This window comes from Taudactylus pleione, unplaced genomic scaffold (genome assembly GCF_031769625.1).
Source record: "Taudactylus pleione unplaced genomic scaffold, aTauple2 ptg000268l, whole genome shotgun sequence".
In the NCBI taxonomy this organism is placed as follows: domain Eukaryota; kingdom Metazoa; phylum Chordata; class Amphibia; order Anura; family Myobatrachidae; genus Taudactylus; species Taudactylus pleione.
In genome coordinates this window covers 786,731-807,810 of record NW_028284670.1, presented here as the reverse complement: position 1 = coordinate 807,810, position 21,080 = coordinate 786,731, and positions in this window count along the sequence as shown.

The following is a 21,080-nucleotide window of genomic DNA, read 5'->3' as shown; positions in this document are numbered from 1 at the left end:
TGCCAGGTCTGGAGGGGCAGTCCCTATGGATGTGTGACAGGCAGCCCTGGGGTCCTCTCAGTCCTTACCAGCCTGATGACAGCGCTGACTGTACACACCCCCTGCTGTGCCACCACTGCCTGCTTGCCCGCGCTCTTAGGGTGAGACCCTGCATGCCCCTGCACTAACCAGCTCAATGGCAGCCATATGACAGCCCTGATTCCCCCCCCTTTGTGCGCTGCCTGCCTGTCACCGCTGATGGGGAGAGAGCCCTGCATGCCACTCAATGACTGCCCTGACACCCTGCTCCCCCCCTGTGCTACCTGCCGCCACTGATAGGGAGAGAGCCCCTGCACTAATCCGCCCAATGGCAGCCCTGATACCCTCCACCACTGCGCTACCTCCCGCCACTGATAGCCGATGACAGCCCTGACACACACACCCTCCCCCCGCTGTGCTAACTGCCGCCGCTGATAGGGAGAGAGCCCCAGCACTAATCCGCCCGATGACAGCCCTGACACCGTCCACTGCTGCGCTACCTCCCGCCACTGATAGCCGATGACAGCCATGACACACACTCCCTCCCCCCCGCTGTGCTACCTGCCGTCGTTGATAGCGCAGCAGGGGGAAGGGATGTGTCAGGGCTGTCATTGGCTACCAGCTGCCGATGACAATCCTGACATCCCCTCTCCCCCGCTGCACTACCTGCCGCCGATGACAATCCTGACATCCCCGCTCTCCCGCTGCGCTACCTGCCGCTGCTGACACCCGCTACACTACGCTGATTCTGCTGCTGCCGCTGACAGCCGGCCGGGCTGGATGATTTCACCTTGCGGGCCGTATATGGCCCGCGGGCCGGAGGTTCCCCACCCCTGTATTAAGGTCTCAAACATTAACACCACACACACACAAAGGGCATCCCCTTTGAACACTACTGTTTGATAGTCTTAAAAGGAAAGGTTACTTAGGGAATGTTGAATATATTATGACAATATCACTTGCAATATTTATAACATATCAGAACATTATATATCAAGATAAACAGGCACCTATAAACCAAGATTTACCTATTTACATTTCTATCTCCCCATACTGAATATGTATAAATTTTAATAAGTCAGTAGGGCTACCTAATTACATTCTAAAACTTAGAACATATATAGCTATGTTTGTGACTGTCTTACCTTTAAAAGCCATAAGTGGCAGGTGAGCTTTAAACCAGTTAACATGTTTTCAGTTTAGACTCTGTGATAGCAGCTACCAGGTTTCCGTAAGTATGATATATAGTGTAGGACCTGCAGAGAAGTTGGGTCCTGTGATGAGGGCTGCAGGCTAAAATGCATTCATCAATCCATGAACCAAAACCTCATTATTTATGTATTATGGTGAGTGATCTATTAATGGTGAGTACTGAACTTTCTGTTTTATTTTTTGAATACTGTATATATATATAAATAAATCTGTTTGATAGTTTTGTCAGTCCATTTACATAGTTCAGTTAGCTGTAAGGATGACAGGAATGGTGAAAGCTATTATAGCTGGTGTATCAAGCTATTAATATTACAAGGAATAGTTTGATTGGCAGAGTGACTTCTTCTGTGTTTATATACAGTATGTATTACAGGAATACTTGGTCTTCTTCTTTTCTCAGTTATGTAAACAGAGAGAATGAGAACAGCAGGGGTGTATCTAGGGATCCAAGCGCCCCTGGCAATGTAATGGACTGGCGCCCCCCTACCCCCCCATGCTGCTTTGCCCCCAGTAGTAGCACCCCCTATACAGTGCCCTCAGTAGTAGACCCCAGTAGTAGTCCCCCCATACAGTGCCCCCCAGTAGTGGCCACCCCCCCATAAATTGCCCCCAGTAGTGGCCATCCCTATACAGAGCTCCCAGTAGTGGCCACCCCCCATAAATTGCCCCCAGTAGTGGCCACCCCTATACAGTGCCCCCCAATAGTGGCCACCCCCCCTAAATTGCCCCCAGTAGTGGCCACCCCGATACAGTACTCCCAGTAGTGGCCACCCCCCACAAATTGCCCCCAGTAGTGGCCACCCTTATACAGTGCCCCCAGTAGCGGCCACCCCCTATTTCAGTGACCCCCCCCTGTAGAGCCAGGCTTACACACACACAAACAAAAAATTCAACTTACCTGATCCGCGCTCCTAACGCGACCGCCACAGTCCTATCTGAGTCCCGACCCGCTCTTCTCCTGTATGGGAGAGACGTCATCACATATGACGTCTCTCCCATCACATGCTGTGGGGGGAGCCGGAACACGGAGCTCATGAGTGAGCTCCAGCCGGCTCTCTCCGCAGACGACGCAGCAGCAAATGAGAGTCTGTCTGACTCTCATTGGCTGGCTGCTATTACAAACACACAGCCGCCACTGGTGGCTGTCTGTTTGTAAACTGTGTAAGGCAGACCGTTCTCACCCTTTTGGTCGGCGCCCCTGGCGAGTGCCATCCTGGCCAATGGGTAGATACGCCCCTGGAGAACAGATACTGAGAACTGCAGCCATGGTAGAGAGTAAAGGAAGTGGTACTGTGCAGTCATAAATGCACAGATGCAGGCCATCAACAGAGGCACCATTTTCAGGGTTTTTACCGCACTTCCATATGTAATAAGGGCCTGATTCAGAGCCGGACGCAATTAGCGCTCGCTCTTTCAGAAAAAGGGGGTGGCTATTCAAATGAACCGTTCGCTCTTTGCGGTCTGCTCACGCCTCCATGTCTGAACGAGCGAACAAAACATGCTGACGTTTATTTGAAAAATACGCCCCCTGGCCACTCGCATCATACGTCATGTCTGCTATTTATTAGATTAATCGAGTACATCGATCAGCGTATGAACTGCTCGCTATTCTTGTGGTTGGTTTTTCCTACCACTATATTGCGAGCAGTTCTGACTATAAAACATCCAGGTGACGTGGTCAATGACGCTGCTGATTTAATTATGCACACCCATAAAACACCCGTTTTGACCATTAAGCACGCCTGCATTCTTAATTCCACTCCCCGTTTTCAAGCACCTTCCCCTGTTACCACCCGCATACGCCTCCTCCTCCTGTTACTCAAAGTAGCAGGCATTCGCTATATAGCGAACAAACGATTTTCGGCTGCACTGACTGGTTCGCGCATGCGTATTACAAACCGTATGCATGCGTAGATGTGCGAACATTGCTCAGAACGAGCGTACTGCTGCTTACGAGCGGCTCTGAATCAGGCCCTAAGCCCCGGCCACCCTATTATCGGTGCGAAGGGTAACGCCAGAAAAATCTGGTGTTACCCTATAGAAGCCTATGGGCTTCTTACCACATCCCGCACCCGACGCTTCGCCGCTGCCTCGCCATCCGCAGTTGCCCACCCCTGGCCCTCACTCTCCTGAGTGACCTGCATGCTGGCCTGCGCTCCTCCTGGGTCCTCCACCTCCTCCTTCTCCTCCTATTCTTCTTCTGGGTGCAGGGAGGAGGAGGAGGAGCCCGGGACTTCCTGCACAGGTCAACAGCAGGAAGTTCCCGGTGCTCGGATGAGGTGGGGTCCCACGGAGACCCCCTCACCTGGCGTCAGCTGCTTCACAAAGGACAGCTCTTATAGCTGTCCTTTGCGATACTAATCGCATATGTTAGTACATATGCGATTAGTTAGGTAGCGGTGACTGGCGGAATGTTCACTGCAACCTTAGTACATCCCGCCCAGTGGGTGAAGCACCAGTGTGGGGGAATGAGTATAGTTGGGGGAACTCTGTAAGGGGACACTGTGTTGGGATGGGTGACAGGTAGGAGTAGGGTTGGGAACTACAGAGGTAAAGGGCACCTTTTGGTAAGAGATGTGACACTGTGGGGGTGAGAAATGTAGGAGACATGGCTAAGGTGATACTGTAGCGCCCCTGCAGGGAATGGCTGGGGGACACTGCAGGGGATGATTGTGGACACATTTAGGGAAGGGGGAAGAGTAACAATCTTGTCTCATGGACACTGTCTAAAGGGGATGTGGGGACAATATAGGGACAGGGGACCTCATTCAGACCTGGTCGCAAGCGGTGAGCGCTCGCAACCAGGTCGATGTTGAGGCCCTGCGCACACGCTGCAGCCGCACTGCGCATGCGCAAGCCCCGGAGCGAGAGAGAAAATCTCCGGATCTCTCTACAAAAGGGGCGGCTGTCAATGTTGATCAATGTTGATCGACAGCTCGCCCCATTTTGTAGGCGGGATGGGGGGTAGCTACACAAACAGAGGCATTCCTAACGGAATGCCTGCCATTTTGTGGGTGGCCGCACTGACATCAGCAGTGATGACAGTGGGGAGCTTCCTGGTCGATTAGAGCAGGAAGCTCCCTGGGGCTTGCGGTTGCCGAGACCCAACCTTAAGGTCTTGTCGCAAGCCCCGAAGCCTGCGATGGTCTTGACCATCGCAACCATCACCCTGGTCAGTCACTTAGGCTGTGGGTGGTAACCCACAGCTTAGCTGGCGACCAGGAGGCCGCACTAAAATATACAAGCTGCCGCCCTCATTCAGAACGAGCGCTCGCTTCTTGCGACCGCCTCTGAATGAGGTCCAGTGTGTGCACATAAATAGAGGGAGAGGAGAGACTCACCAAAGGCTGCAGTGAGAGCTGTTTCATGCACACTTACTGACTTTGCTCCAGGAGGGGGCATCCAGGTTGGAGGGGCATGGGGGCAAGGAGGGTGGCCGGTGCAGGCACGATCACGTCATTGTGGCCCCTGACCCCGCTATACAGTGCAGAGAAAAAAAGCATTGTACAGCGGGTTCAGAGCAATGAAGACGACATTCAGTATCAGCCCCCTGGACCGCACACTTGTGCTCTGTAAGTGGTTGGCCGCGGGGGGAAATAGGGCAAGCGGGTGGAGGTAGGGTGCAGGGGGGGGGTGCTTGAGTCTTACCCATGCCACCCAATTTTCGGGAGCCTCTTGCCCATTCCGGGAAAGTAGGCAAGTATGGCGTCAGGTTCTGAAGGACCAAGGGACAAATAGTCTGGAGGGAAAATAAACATTCAAAGCAGAGTCTACAAAATGATTTCAAAACAGGACAGGGTAAAGCTAAAGCTGACAATGCAGCTTTCAGACCAATCAGGGGTGACTAGGGGCGGGTACTTATGGGCGGCCTATATAAGGGTTAGAAAGAGGAGTTACAGCCTCTTTCTTCAGTACAGTTTGCAGGAGCCTGTGGTCTGGTCTACTATCAGCATTTTGTTGTATTTTGTGATTTCCTGCTTCTTTCATTTCTCTCCTTGGTCCCTGTCTGTCTGTCTGTCTGTCTGTCTGTCCCTGTGCTCATTCTGCCTTTTTTCCCATTTCTTCTCACTTTCAGCCAAGCTCTTTGCTCCAAGTCTTCCCCCCTCCCCCTCTCTGTTCACCATCGTTTTACCTTTACTTCCATATCCCCCTTTCATTATTTGCTTTTTCTTACACTTTCTTCTCTACTCTTTTCTTCCCCACGATGAGGCCCAGTTGCTGCACTGTACCCGCTGCACGCTTCTAAGATTCCATCCATTAGGCCCACACCATCCTGGGTGCAGTTTGGTCCCACCCCCCAAAATTTGTTGGTGTAGGTTGCAACAATGGCCCAGTAGGTAGACAATGGCCCAGTACCTTGCCTCATGCCTGGGATCTGGTGCTTGCCCGCAAGGTCAATGCTCTGCCTATAATAATGGTCAGTGTCAGAGGCCCGCAGTGCCCTTTTCATCACTCATGCATCCGCTGTGGGGCTGGTCACTATTTCCGTGGTTATAGAAAACTTCCTGGGATTTCCACTGCCACTAAGTTTGCGGCCAGCGCTGGACCTCAATAAGGCTTTTCCCTGGTCAACCTGGGTGCCCCCTCATTATTTGCAGTTTGGCAGGTAAATGCTGATTGTGGTGCACAGAGGGCCGGCGCTTCCACTAGGAAAGCTTAGCCAGCTTCCTAGGGGAGCTGGCCACAAGAGGGCGCCCGGCCCTCTGATCACACCCCCATTTGCCAGGGGCCGCTGACATTGTGTTACCTGCTGGCACCCAGCTCCTTCTCTACCCCCCCTTGCGGGTCCTGGCTCCTTACCAACCCCCGCCCCCAAGCACCAGCGGGAGCTGGAGGACTGAGCTCACTCCGGAGCTCCATCTTCTGGGTCCCGCAGTGCACTATGGGAATTACATCATGATGTCACTCCCATAGTTCCGAGGAGTGGGCGCCAGGGACAGGCAGCAGCAGGCACTGGAGCAGGGTTTAAGGTAAGTGTTTTTTTTTTTTAATGTGTGTTTATGTGTGCGCGTGGGGGGTGCTTACTACTGGGGGACTACAGGGGGCATTACAGGGGCCTTACTATTGGGGGCACTGCAGGGACCTTACTATTGGGGGCAATACAGGGGCCTTACTACTGGGGGCACTACTGGGGGCAATACAGGGGCCTTACTGCTGGGGGCATCATATGGGGGCACTACAGGGGCCTTACTACTGGGGGCACTACAGGGGCCTTACTACTGGGGGCACTACAGGAGCCTTACTACTGGGGGCACTACTGGGGGCACTACATGGGCCTTACTACTGGGGGCACCATAAGGGTCTTACTACTGGGGGAACTACAGGGACCTTACTACTGGGGGCACTACAGGGGCCTTACTACTGGGGGCACTACTGGGGTCTTACTACTGGGGGCAGTACATGGCCCTTACTACTGGGGGCACTACAGGGGCCTTACTACTGGGGGCACTACAGGGGCCTTACTACTGGGAGCACTAAAGGGACCTTACTACTGGGGGCAGTAAAGGGGCCTTACTACTGGGGGCACTATTGGGAGCACTACAACTGGGGGCACTACAGGGGCCTTACTACTGGGGGCACTATTGTGAGCACTACAACTGGGGGCACTACAGGGGCTCTTACTACAAGGGGCAGTTCAAGGGGCATTACAACTGGGGCACTGCAGGGAGCATTACAACTAGGGGCACTACAGGGGCCTTTACTACTGGGGCACTGCAGGGGGCATTACTACTGGGGGCACTACTACAGGGGGCATTACTTTTATGGGGCTTTATTACTGCTGGGGGCACTGCGTAAGGGGCAACATTACAGTGGACATTGCATAAGGGGCACCATTACAAGTGGGCATTTAGTGTTTTAGGGGAACTAGTACTGTGGGCATTGTGTAAGACCAAAGTTAGGGGGGCTCCTTAAAAATGTTGCTATGGGGCCCAAAAAGTTCTAGTTACGCCCCTGATACTGAATCTGCCATTAACCACAGGGTGTGATGGCATACCATATCTGTATTGCGCAAGGAACACGTCCATTAAGGCATCAGCCTTAATGATCATAATTTCATTGCTTTTTGAAGTTTGAATGGCAGACAATCAATAGGTTTAGCAAATTTTCAGATCATGTCTAAGCAGCCTTAATGGGACATATGAAACCGTAAGGTTTTTTGTCTATGGAATATATATATATATATATATATATGTATATATATATATATATATATATAGATATATATATATATATATAGATATATAGATATATGCTGTATAGAGAATTTTTTTTTTTTTAACACAAAACTTATATGCCACTCCACTTGTGCAAATTAATTTTCACCTGAGGGGCTAAATGAGTACGGGGGAGGGGGGCGGGGGCACATGCATAAGTTTTGCCTAGGGTGCCTAGAAGTATAGCACCGGTCCTGGGTGCACAAGGATGAAGGAGGTCTTGTTGGGTAGGATAAGTGGCCCCTTTGCCTCCCCCACCCATAACTATACTGGTTTTTATCACCAGTGAGGATCATTCCTAAGAAAGAGCAGGGGAAGTTTAGGCTCATCCAACATTGTCCTTCCCTGATTAGCAGTCTGTCAACTCTGCAGTTCCTCCTTGTGAGGTTCTGGTTTTGTTGTGGGCTCGGGGTGGTGATAGGAGCAGACACTGAAGCAGGTTTAAATGAAAAGATAGAACTTTTAATGAGTGGTTTGATAGACATGAATATGGCAAAAACTAAAGTCCAGATACAGAACTAAGGGCCTGATTCAGAGCCACTCGTAAGTGGCTGCTCGTTCGTTCCGAGCGATGTTCGCACATCTGCGCATGCGTATGGGTTGTAATATGCATGCGCGAACCAGTCAGTGCGGTCGGAAATCGTGTGTTCGCAAAATAGCGAATGCCTGCTAATTTGAGTGACAGGATGAGGCGTTTGTGGATGGTAACAGGGGAAGGTGCTTGAAAACGGGGAGTGGAGATCCGAACGCAGGCGTGCCAAACGGTCAAAACGGGCATTTTAAGGGTGTGCATAATTAACAAAGTAGCATCATCGACCACGTCAGTTGGTTGTCTTTTAGCCTGAACTGCTCGCATGATTGCGGTAGGAAAATGCTACCACAAGAATAGCGAGCAGTTCAGACGCCTTTCGATGTACTCGATTAATCAAATAAATAGCGGAGATGACGTATAATGCGAGCGGCCAGGGGGCATTTTTTTCAAATAGCGAGCGCATGTTTCATTCGCTCATTCAGACATAGAGGCGTCAACAGACCGCAAAGAGCGAGCGCTCAATTTAAATAGCCAGCCCCTTTTTCTGAATGAGCGTCCGCAAATAGCGTCCGGCTCTGAATGAGGTCCTAAGTGTACTTGGGAGCCTGGGAAGCTATGGTTAAATTGCGTTTGTCAATTTCTGGTATGGTACATGTTCCCTCGGCTGCCTACATAGGATGTAACAGAGTGCAGTGCTTTTATCCTGGGCAGCCGGGGACGTGTTTCAAATGCGGGGATTTTAGGCAACTCAGCAGAGATTGTGATGTGACTAAATGCTCCTTATGTGGGAAAATTGGACATGTGTTGAGGTCATGCAATATGGTGAGACGCAACTTGTGTGGTGAGGAAGGTCACGCATATAGTAGGTGTCCTAAGGCTAACCATAATGTTGAAGTTTGGCAGTCTAGGCAAGAAAAGATGGTAATAAATGATGAAAGTCCAATAGAAATAGATAAGGTGGTAGTAAGTGAAAACTGAGAGAATGTAGGAGGTGGAACGAGTAAGGTGGTTACAGAGGAGGAGTCTTTTGAAGTAGTTATAGGGAAAAAGAAAAAGAAAAAAAAGCAAAAAAATGAGGAACAAATGGTCTTGTCAAGTAGATTTGATATCTTCTCATCAGATGAGGAAGGAGAGGTAGTTAGTGGTGGAAACGAGTTTAGGCTTGTTTTCCAGGAAAAAATGGAAGGGAAGTGAAAAGAAGGGCTAAATTAGGAATTGCGCAAATTAGTGATCAAGGAAAAAAAGGGAAGGAAATAACGCATGAGATAGAGGAGTTGGTTGTAGAGGTTCCTATAAATTCTCTTTTGGACCCATTGGGAACAAAGGCCCTGATTCAGAGCCGTTCGTTAACAGCAGTACGCTCGTTGCGTTCCGATGTTGACTAACCGCGCATGCGTCGGTGTTACACTGCGCATGTGCATACGGCAGATTGCGAGTTTTTTTTGTCTCATTCGTAAAATAGCGTACAGGAAGTGACATGTCAAATGTGATTGACAGAACAGGGCGTTTTTGGGTGTTGACGGGGGTGGAGATGGAAAAACGCAGGCGTGGCGAGGCGTTTTTGGGGCGTACATACATTATCAAATGCGAACGTCAAATGTTTTCGTACCAACTCATACGTCACTGGATGATCCTCTTTCCCTTCAAAATGCTCGCACAGCTTAGGGGCTGGATAACTCGACCAAATTGGCGATGGCCTTCTCCTCCGTCCCGGCACTCCACAATGTAGCATCGATTAATCACGGCTTGTCAGAAAATCAATTAGTGTTGGATTGAAAACCAGCTTCGTATGTGTTTGGAAATCAGTTTTTTGGGTTAGCACAAAACCGTACGCAGGTGGAAATCATAGCTGCTAATGTCAGGATTACACAATCAATTTGCGTACATTTGTGGGGGTTTATTTTGGCCTCAATTTTTGTTTTTTGGCCTATTGTAACAATAATGTCATCATGTTTGTGATTTTTTGGCCATTTGTTTTTGACTGGTGAATTTGCATCCTTATGTAAATTTTTAAACGTTCCTTAAAGAGCCCTTTTTTTTTTCATGTAAAATGTTGTTGTTGCACGTTGTTGCCTTGTGGGCCAGGATTAAATGTAACCCATTTTTACAATAATGTCAGAATACAGAGTCGTACATTTTTTGAAAATGTATTGCTATAAAAAAACAATTTCATGCACATATTTTACACAAACATTTTTTGCAGTGTTCATTCCAAAATATTTAATATTTGTGCAAACATAAAAGTTTTTGGAAATGTAAAGCTAAAAATTAAAAACAATTCACAAGAAAGGAGAGAGAAGTTTTGGCCAGAAAGGAATATGAGGCTAGCATAGAAGGAGTGTGGGAAAAGTAGCCAGTGCTGTCAACGTTTTTTCCCCCGTTTGGCTGGGGGAGGGAGGGCGCCAGACCGGGTCCGGGATGTCATCGGGCTGGCCTGTCCAGAGGCAGATGTTGTGGCCTCTGGACTAGGCACCGGGCTAGGCACATTTGGAGGATTGGCTGATGTTGTGCCAGAGGTGGAGGATCCTGATGTTCCGACAGGAAGAGAGGTCAGCTCCAGCATGTGCTGCCGAACGAGCTGCTCCAGGGCATTGGCGATGCGGATGTTGGCCCTGGTATTTTCCGCCAGGGCCTGACCAATGGTCACGTTGGCCGCAGCATTTTGCTCCAGGGCCTCAGCCACCTGTACCAGACTGGCGTCCATCCTCTGCAGAATCTCCGTATGGAAATCCGATTTAAAATTGAGTTCTGTGAGGAGGGACACTGCCTGCGAGGGGGATTGCCCTGGACTGGATTCTGCAGGGTCCTCAGCCGGATGTACTGGTTCCTCCCCTGCAGAGCCAGCAGAAATTCTGCTGCCAAGGCTCCCCTCTGGAGCAGACTCATCCGCCTGTGTCTCTGTTGGAAAAATGAGAAAAGACTCACATTAGAATCTACATATTGGCCCAATAACATTTCAGAGTTGGTGACATCACAATATTTACCTTGGACAACATGAGGAGCCGCAAAGTCTGGCATGTCCGTATCCATGTTGGACACGCCAAACACCTCCACAGCCTGCACACACCCCTGTGCCAGCTCTTCTAAATCATTCAACTCCAATGACACAGGGGTGGGACCCCCACCTGTCCCCCTTGCATGCCTAGCCCTGTCAGCCATTTTTTGTTTCAGGCGATATTTGAAGTCTTGCCATCTGTTGGTGAAAAAGTAGCCATTATTAATGCATTCTTCCCCCAGTTTTTGTTGGTGGTCAAGTTTTAACTTACCGCCGTTTGACATCCCGGGCTAGACTGACAAAATCACCCACCCGATTGACCGCAACAGCTACCTCCTCCCACATTCTCCACTTCTGGCTTGCACTCATATTCCTGTCTGCCTGTGGCAGGATGTCCACACACTTCTGAACCACAACCTCCATCTCCTTTCTTGTGAATTGTGGCTGCCTTTTCTTTTTGCCAGCTTTGGCCGGAATACTGGGCCCAGCAGCCTCTTCCATGTCATCCTCCTCACCTATTTTTTTAAATGTTGAGAATTGTAAACTTCACAACTTGCACTATATTATGTTTCAAATTAATCATTGTTTACAAATGCCTGAAATACTTACCGCCAGACTGTTGCCTATTGTTTCCCTGGTCTGTAGCCATGTCTTAGCTCAAAACAAGAAATACACCAGATTTTTTGGTTTGGCTCGTGACGTATTTATACATGCGTCCTTATTTTTCGGCCGCATCATTGATTGTGCGTTCCTATGATCCCTCATTAATTTGTGCGGGAAACTAAACACTATTTATGGCTTGGGGCGTCTCGAGTCGAGGTGGCGTTTTTGTATTGTTGGAGGTTACGTTGGTCGGAGTTGATTGTTGGTGGGTTTTGGAGTTGGCGTTGGTGGGAGTAGTTTTTGTTTGCTATATTTGCTTTTTGTTTTTCCGTTCGCATTTTTTCTGTTGGTTTTCTTTTTGGCGTTTCTTTATTTGATAAGTTTTTGACAGTCTAAGTTTTGTTCAATTTGTGTCTCCTTCTTTTTCTGATTTTTCTAATGTTTTTTTTGCGTAATTTCATCTCTGTTAGGTTTTTTTCTGGCTCTGCCCCAAAGACCTTTTGATCCGGAATCTTATATATTATCTCTTGGTAAGTTCATTTTTCACTTGGTTAGTAAATGCTCATGTTTGTCTTTACGCAACTTTATTGGACCTTACACTTGTAACCTTTGTTTTTCTTATTCAGAAATGTTTCTAAAATGTTGTGTTTTTCTAGCTGCGTATTTTTTAACTTGTATTTGCGAACTAATTAACGCATTTTTATCTGTTTCTATTGTGACTTGTATTTGCGAACTAATTAGCGCATTTTTATCTGTTTCTATTGTGACTTGTATTTGCAAACTAATTAGCGCATTTTTAATTGCTTATTCATCCCGTTAAATTGTTTGTGTTTTCCCTTTAGCATTTGTTGCTTACATTTGGCCCCAATTTGACGTAGTGTGCGCAATGTCGTTTTGCTCTTTGGGCAAATGTGTGTTTCTCCCCTTTTATGTTTTGTCATGCACAAAATTTTGAAACAGAAATGCCCAGCATAAATTGATGTATTTTTATATTGTGATTATTTACAGTTTGCACGTATCATGACAATACCCCGGCATGTAAGCATCAATGGATTGGATCATCAAGCTAAGTTAATTTCTTTTTTTGGAGGGGGGTTAAAAAGCCTTACATTCAAATCTTGCCATTTCAGGTTGATCTGGGTCGGATTGTTCTGGCCATGCTCCCGGAAGCCGACCAACCTCAATCTCATCCCAGGCGTAGGCATCGTAGGCATGCAAGGCCCCAGATATTTCGAACACGTGTCACCCTTTTTGGAATGCCCGATGATGAGGTTTTAAGATGCTACCGTCTTCCTCCCAAAATCATCATAGACACTCTCTCATTAATAGAGAGTGATCTTGAGCAGCAAATTGACAGTCCTACAGCAATACCACCACTTACGCAATTTATGGCGGTGTTACATTTCTGTGCCTCAGGATCATTTCAAACAACGGTGGGAATAGTGGCGGGCATCTCCCAATCCTCCTTTTCCCGGATCCTGAGGGCAGTGATGGAGGCACTTTTCAAGCACCTCCATCATTTTATTCAAATGCCTTTGGATATGGGTGCCCTTAATGTGGCCAAGGCCAATTTTTAACAAATAGCTGGCTTCCCACACATCATAGGGGTTGTGGATGGTACTCACATACCACTTCAGCCTCCAGCACGGCTGGAGGCCATATTTCGCAACCGGAAACACTATCACACCCTGAATATAATGGTGGTATGTGATGCCTCCCTCCAGATCCTGTCCCTGAATGCAAAATTACCAGGAAGTGCACATGACTCATTCGTCATCCGGCAATCAGGGATATGGCACAAATTAAACAACCTACAAGCTGGTGATGCGTGGCTTCTGGGTAAGTGGAGACCTTAAGTACATAACAATGTTAAGCTTGATACACAGTGATCCTGATGTTGTCTATTCTTTTTCACAGGAGACAGTGGCTACCCTTGCACGCCCTGGCTGCTCACTCCTTATTTGGCTCCCACACCAGGGCCACAAAGTGAGTTTAATGCCGCACTTACAGCCACCAGGCAAGTGGTGGAGCGCTGTATCGGCCTTTTAAAAGGCTGATTCAGATGCCTCCACCGCTCTGGTGGCGAGCTCATGTATTTGCCGGATATGGTTTCGAAAATTGTGGTCCTGTGTGGGATATTTCACAACATCGCCATAAGGAGTGGTGTCCCAATGCAGCCAGAGGATGCCTTACCTGAGAATGGCCCCCCGAGGTTGGTCGGAGGTCAGTATGTGGGGGGGCCATACGCGATGATGTGGTGGCCAGATATTTTAGGTAATTATTGGCAACACAACAGTGTTATACCCAATGTGGTACGGTTTGTTTGAGAACATCTAATTAATTGTTTTTTTTTCTCCATCTTCTGTTTATTTGCATAATCTTTGGCACTCCAACGATGACTACTTCCTGCTACCCTTAAAAAACCTTCATGTGGAAACTTTGGGAATATATTATGGAACCCATATTGCAACGCCACATTTGTGGAATCATGTTGGCATGGTCCTTCGTCAACCAGTTCTTGATTTGTTGTGTGTTTTTTTATAGTTTTTGGTATGTGTTGTATTTATGATTATCACTGTGTGTTTTGTTTGTGAGTGACCACTTTGTTTTTTTAGTTATGTTGTGAATAAATGTCTTGAGAGTGTAATTTTGTTCCTTTTTTTGCACGTTACAAGCAAGTGTAACCAGGTTCACACACGTTACATTTGCCTAAGGGGTAATCCAGTAATGATGCAAGTTGAGCTAAAATGTAATATGTTTTCTGGGTCCAAACCAACACCCAAAGGAATCCTGTACAATCTGTTGGCTTCGTAATATCGGCCTAAGCAGCTTGCCCCCCCAAATAGGAACCTGTAAAATGTAATAAAATATAATTTTGACAACACCAAAAAAGGGAAATGAGATTGTTACTGTTAGGTGTTTCTTGTGCCTGTTTTCCTTAAAAATACAACACACAATCTTAGTGACAATAATTGCCAATCCTTGCTGGAAGAGTCTACTTATGTCAGTGTAAACAAGCTCTGATTTTGAAACAAGGAATGAGACAGAATGTTAAGTTGAAAATATTAATTTATTTACATTTTGAAAGAAAAAAAAAAAAACTAGTTCCTAAGGAGGACCGACATATGGTCAAGGACCACCAGCAGACCGATGATGTTTTCCCGCATACGGCCCACACAGCCGGCTAATTCAGCCCTACGCCTCTGTTCCTCTGTGGGTTAGAAAAGTGTGGGGATTAATACATCAATAATGAAACCACATTAATAAACAAGCCAAAACAAGCAAACCAAAAATGAAAATATTGGGGCACTAAGCATAATTACACCGATAAAACCCAGCCCCCCAAAATGGTCTAGCCCAAAAATACAAGTCCAAAAAACAGATTCCGACAGGTGTGATATGTGTATGGTGAAATCAGCAGTAACAGGTAAAGACAACCCGAAAATTCCCAAAAAGTCTACCAAAAAACACAAAAAAAGGGAACGACACATGATTACATATAAACAGTTTGTGGCGCAAAAAAAACAAAATAAAAACATACTGTTCGAAAAAACGGCAGCTCCAGAAGGCACTCCCTCGTCCTCCTCGGAGGTGCCTCCATTCCCCAAAGATCTTGGTGGGGTGATTTCTGATTCCGGGGAGGGGGTAGTTCAAAGAGGGGTGGTTGGAGGAGAGGGGGAATTGGGATGGAGGGGAAGGACCCCCGAAATATCCGCCACAGGGTCTTGGAAGGCTGGGGAGGAGGGGGGAAATAGGGGAATTTGGGGTTGTGGAGGGTTGGCTTGGGGTTGGGGAGAGTGGGCAAGAGCGCCGTCTTGGATGACGATGACGCCGTAGTCTTTGCTGTGCCCCTAAAAGATGTGAAACATATTGTGGTTAGTTTCAACCAAAATCCGAGAAAAACAGTATTTTATGACAACACAAATCGGAAAACATGGCCATGCAGATATGAGTACAATGAATAAATAGGACATACATGAAAACATGGCCATGCAGATATAAGTACAATGAATAAATAGGACATACATGAAAACATGGCCATGCAGATATGAGTACAATGAATAAATAGGACATACATGAAAACATGGCCATGCAGATATGAGTACAATGAATAAATAGGACATACATGAAAACATGGCCATGCAGATATGAGTACAATGAATAAATAGGACATACATGAAAACATGGCCATGCAGATATGAGTACAATGAATAAATAGGACATACATGAAAACATGGCCATGCAGAGATGAGTACAATGAATAAATAGGACATACATGAAAACATGGCCATGCAGATATGAGTACAATGAATAAACAGGACATACATGAAAACATGGCCATGCAGATATGAGTACAATGAATAAATAGGACATACTTGAAAACATGGCCATGCAGATATGAGTACAATGAATAAATAGGACATACATGAAAACATGGCCATGCAGACATGAGTACAATGAATAAATAGGACATACATGAAAACATGGCCATGCAGACATGAGTACAATGAATAAATAGGACATACATGAAAACATGGCCATGCAGATATGAGTACAATGAATAAATAGGACATACATGAAAACATGCACACGCAGTTAGGGCCACAAAGATAAACTTGAAAACCACAGTCCCTAAAACTTACTGTCAGCAATCTGCATGCGAAAGCATGCCAGCAAGCGGGGCGTCCGCCATTGCAGGTCCGACCAGCTGCGCTCCAGCCGGCCGATCTGGCGGTGTGAGCCGAAGGAGCGCAGGCGGCCACGTACCTCCGCATATGCGGAACGCTTCTCGCGATTGGTGATGGGTGGAGGCTGGCTGGTGATCCGCCTATCCAACACCTCCGTTAGCATCAGCAGCTCGCGCCTGGTGAATGCCGAGGCTCTCATGATGGCAATGGTGTATTTGTTAAAAATCATTTTTAATAAAGACCCGAAAATAATTTTGATTGGCTAATGTATTTGGGTAATTAACAGGACCAATTCTATTGGTTAGTGTATGAGTCATGTGTTCGACAGGGCCAGAAATCTCTTGAGAGTTATGATAGGCTTGATGCAGTGACATGCGTAAGCAAATTTAAATAAAGAAATGAACCCCGAGAAATATGCGGGGATAAAAACAAATAAAACAATTGTTTAATTGGGGTTAACATGTATTTTGACAAATAAAAGCGAATGTTTAAGCCGTACGTATTCTGCGGGTAAACACAAACACGGACAAGATTAAAGTTTATTGCATTGTGTTAAAAAAAAAAAAAAAAAACAATTAAGCTAATTGATATATTGATTGGCATGATACGATTGAGGGAGGTAGGCAGAATAAACGAGCAGTTAATCGAAATCTGACAGTCCCACTTCCGGTTTGTACTTGTGCGTGCGTTCCCTTCAAGCCATTTCGGGGATGTACGATCGCTATTTGGCACGCTCGTTAGTTAGAGGAGGGGTCAGTTGAGTTTGGGGAGGATGTTTGTCTGCGTTCGAAAATACGAGTGAGTGCTTGAATTTACATATTTTTTTACGTACGCTGAACGTACGAATGGCGTCCGGGTCTAAATGAGGGCCAAAGTCGCTGGATAGTAAGGTGGTGCAGGGGAGTGAAGAAGAAGGAGTTAATATTATAGATGAGACTCAGATGGAGGATTTGGAGGAAGGGTTTGGAGCTTCTTCTCAAGATTCGGTAATAAATTCCTGTAAGATAGGAGATGAGGTGGTGGTTGGAACTAAGTGGCAAGATAGCAAGTGTACAGCTAAACCTCCAGATCCTAAACAGTTAGTGGTGGATGTTCCATCCCAGGGAGGGATGGTAGGGGGGTTTGTGGTAATGGCCGGCCTGCAGGAGGCCAGTTTGTAGGGTTTAAATATTTTATGTGTTTGATTTGTGTTTTTTGGTACAAAGGAAAAATATGCAAGGTCTTGTTTTTTCTAACCTAAAAACATGGATCCCCATCCTATACGATGTGCCACGATTAATGTGGCTTCCGTGATTTCCGAATGTGCTCATAAGATGGCCTTTGATTTTTTCAGCTCGGTTGAGGTTGATTTTTTATTTTTGCAGGAGACCCGGATTAGTAAATTGGATCTCCTCCATAGGGTGAAGCAGGAGTGGAGAGGAGGTCCTTCTTACTGGTCTCTTGTGGCCGAGCAATACGGTGGGGTGGCAGTTCTTTTTACTAATATGGTAACTGTGCACAAGGTTATAGAGTTACAAGCAGGCAGATGTATGATTTTGGATGTCAACATGAAGGGACAGGATCTTAGGTTAATCAATATCTATGGTCCTCAGTCACAATGGGAAAGGAAATGTCTCTTCATGGAGATAAAAGCTTATCTTTTTACGGCCCAGCAGGTTATATTTGGTGGTGATTTTAATACCATAACTAGGCCAAAGGACAGAGGTGGCACAAGGAGACCTCTGGGCTATGACTCTAATTTTTTAGTTAGTATGGTTAGACAGGCAGGTCTGATGGATGTGCATATCCGTCACTCCCCAGACCTCATGGGTTTCACTTTCTTTAGTGGCAGCCATAGGTCTAGGATAGATAGGTTTTTTGTTAAGGAGACTTCAGTAACTTCATCTCTAGGGGTGGGGTTGGTGGAGTTCTCCGATCACGGTTTTCTCTCAGTAATATAGAATACCTCAGAAAGGGCAGGGTCTTTGGCATTTGAACTCGTAGTGATAGGAAGGGCATTTTGGATGTAGTGGTGTACTACTATTCGGATCTGTTGTCTGAGCAGCCACGTATTAGAGAGAGGATGGAGACATTTCTAAGGGAGACCCCTGGTCTGAATTCTCAAGGTACTTCTCTTGACTCTTTGGCTTGTGATATAACCGCAGAGGAAGTTAGGAAGGCAGTAATGGGGTTGAACCCAAAAAAATCACCAGGACCAGATGTTTTAATATCTGAGTTTTTTAAGATCTTTTCAGACCTTCTAATTCCCTGCCTAGTGGAAGTATTTAATGTGAGCCTGGATGAGGGAATTCTCCATCCTTCCATGAGGTTATCTGCAATTATTTTGCTATCCAAAGGGAAAGACCCATCTCATATTGAGAATTGGCGCCCCATAGCCCTTCTTAATACAGACAGAAAGATTTTGGCAAAAGTACTCTTTAATAGGCTTTCATAATTTTCTGAGTCTCTGCTTTCATCTTCTCAGCACTGTACTGTGAAGGGTCAAAGCACATTTAGTGCTGTCCTTGGTGTCCGGGAGGCCACTGAGCGGTGCAGGGCTGAGAAGTGGGAAAAGTACCTACTGGCATTGGATCAGTCTAAGGCTTTTGACCGGGCAAACCACAAGTACCTTTTGGCTTTGCTGGAATGGTATGGTCTTCCAGGGTGGTTGGTTAATTGGTTACAGACTCTTTATCAGCTGGCCAAAAGATTCCCACTTGTGAACGGTTGGGTGGGCCCTGCCTTTGAGGTATGCTCTGGTGTTCTTCAGGGTTGTCCCCTGAGCCCCCTCTTATATGTTTTTGCGATTGGCCCCTTTATCAGAAGGGTAGAGAGTGGAACTGTGGGAGGGGTGCAGCTGAGTCTGGAGTGTCCCTTGAAGGTAGTAGCCTAATGATGTCACTGTGGTTTTGTCTTCTCAAGCAGAGGCCAGTTACATGGTACATCTTATCTGTGAATATTCTGAAGTCTCGTGCTCCAGGGTAAATCGGGAGAGTGTGAAGTTTTTTGGATGGGGGAGGAACGTGATGAATTTTCCCTTCCGGACAGCTTCCCTCAGGTCAGTGATCAGATTAAAATCCTAGGCATCAAATTTGATCAGGGTGATTATGCCTCTTTAAACTGGGTTAAAAGACTGGAAGATTCTGCCAAGAAGGTAGAGTGTTGGAAAAGATGGAAGTTATCTTTTAGGGAAAAGGTTGACCTATGCAAAACTTACCTGGTCCCTATATTTTTGTATGTCAGTTATGTGTGCATTTTGCCTCAATCCATGTGGGCTAAGTTGAAATCCTTATTCTTTTTCCTGTTGTGGGGGAATAGGACCAACATAGTCAAGAGGAGTATTACCTACAAATTGAGGAAAGACGGGAGTTTGGATATGGTAAACTCTGTGATCTTTTTTGTAACAGCCTTTATAAAATTCAATGTTTGGAGCATATTTTTGGATGCTCCTCCTCGGTGGGTAGAGGGATTCAGACCATGGGTGTCTCCCTTCCTTAGTCTATGGATAGGTGGAGGTCAAGTGAAAAGTTTTCAGATTTGGCATGGTTACCTTCTGATCTATGTCACCAGAGCTTGAAGGTGATAAAGCGATATGGTGTGGAAGTCAAAAACTCTTCCAGGAGGGAGTTGGGGAGCAGAATTTTGCAGAATCACTTTCATGTCCCACTGTCACTAAGGGACTGCCTTTGTAGTACCGCTTCAGACGGGTTAGCTCTGTTAAACTCACAGAGGATACCGCCAAAGTTGAAAGATATTGCTTGGCTCTCTTTTCATGGAAAGCTTTATGTTGGAGGGAATCTCAAGTGGAGGAGTGCCAGTGAACGTTGTTGTCCATGGGAGGAATGTCCAGGGGTGGAGGAGACGATGGATCACTTCCTGCTTGAGTGTCCCTTTAATGTAAAAGTTTATGAGGAGGTATCAAGGGCCATTGGAATCTCGTGCCTTTCAGGTCTTAGTTATTCTGAGTGGGTTTATGGGGTAGTCAGAAGGTATGGTGGATTTGATTTAACCACAATATTTTTAGTTAGTTTTGCAGTTAGGTACCACATGTGGGGAACATGGTCTCATGTGTCCATACGGAGGAAGGTCCTCCTCTGTGAAGTGGTAGTGGGTTCAATTCTTCAAGAGATGAAGAGGATGATGGATCTGAATAGGGGGAGGCTAGATGCTGTTAGTTGGTTCCGTCGGTGAGGTCAGCTAAAGCCCCCTTGAGTGGGTGGTGGATTTCCTCTTCTTGTCCAGCTGGGAATCTTTTCTTCTCACATGCCCTGTAGATTTTGTTGTTATTATTTTTATGTGTAGGTTTTACATACATTTGCATGGAGGTGGCTGGTAATGGTGGTTGGAATGTTAATTTTACTAGTTAATTGTGTGATATAAAATAGATGTTGTGTGTTTTAAATCCTTGCTTAATTTTCCTTTATAGGGGATTAGTTGATATATAATTAAGTTAGGTAATATATGTTTGGGGGAGCATAATATTAAGTAATATTGTGTGTATTTAAGTTTCGTTATGGTTATGTTTATTATACTATTTATTATATTATATTATATTTATTTATGGTATTTACAGTCAGGTGCATAAATATTGGGACATTGACAGAATTTTCATATTTTGGCCTCTATTCACCACCACAATGGCTTTGAAATGAAACAAACAAGATGTGCTTTAACTGCAGACTTTCAGATTTAATTTGAGGGTAATTAAATCCAAATCAGGTGAACGGTGTAGGAATTACAACGGTTTCTATATGTGCCTCCCACTTTTTAAAGGGCCAAAAGTAATGGGACAAACTAAACAATCCTAAATCTAACTTTCACTTTTTAATACTTTGTTG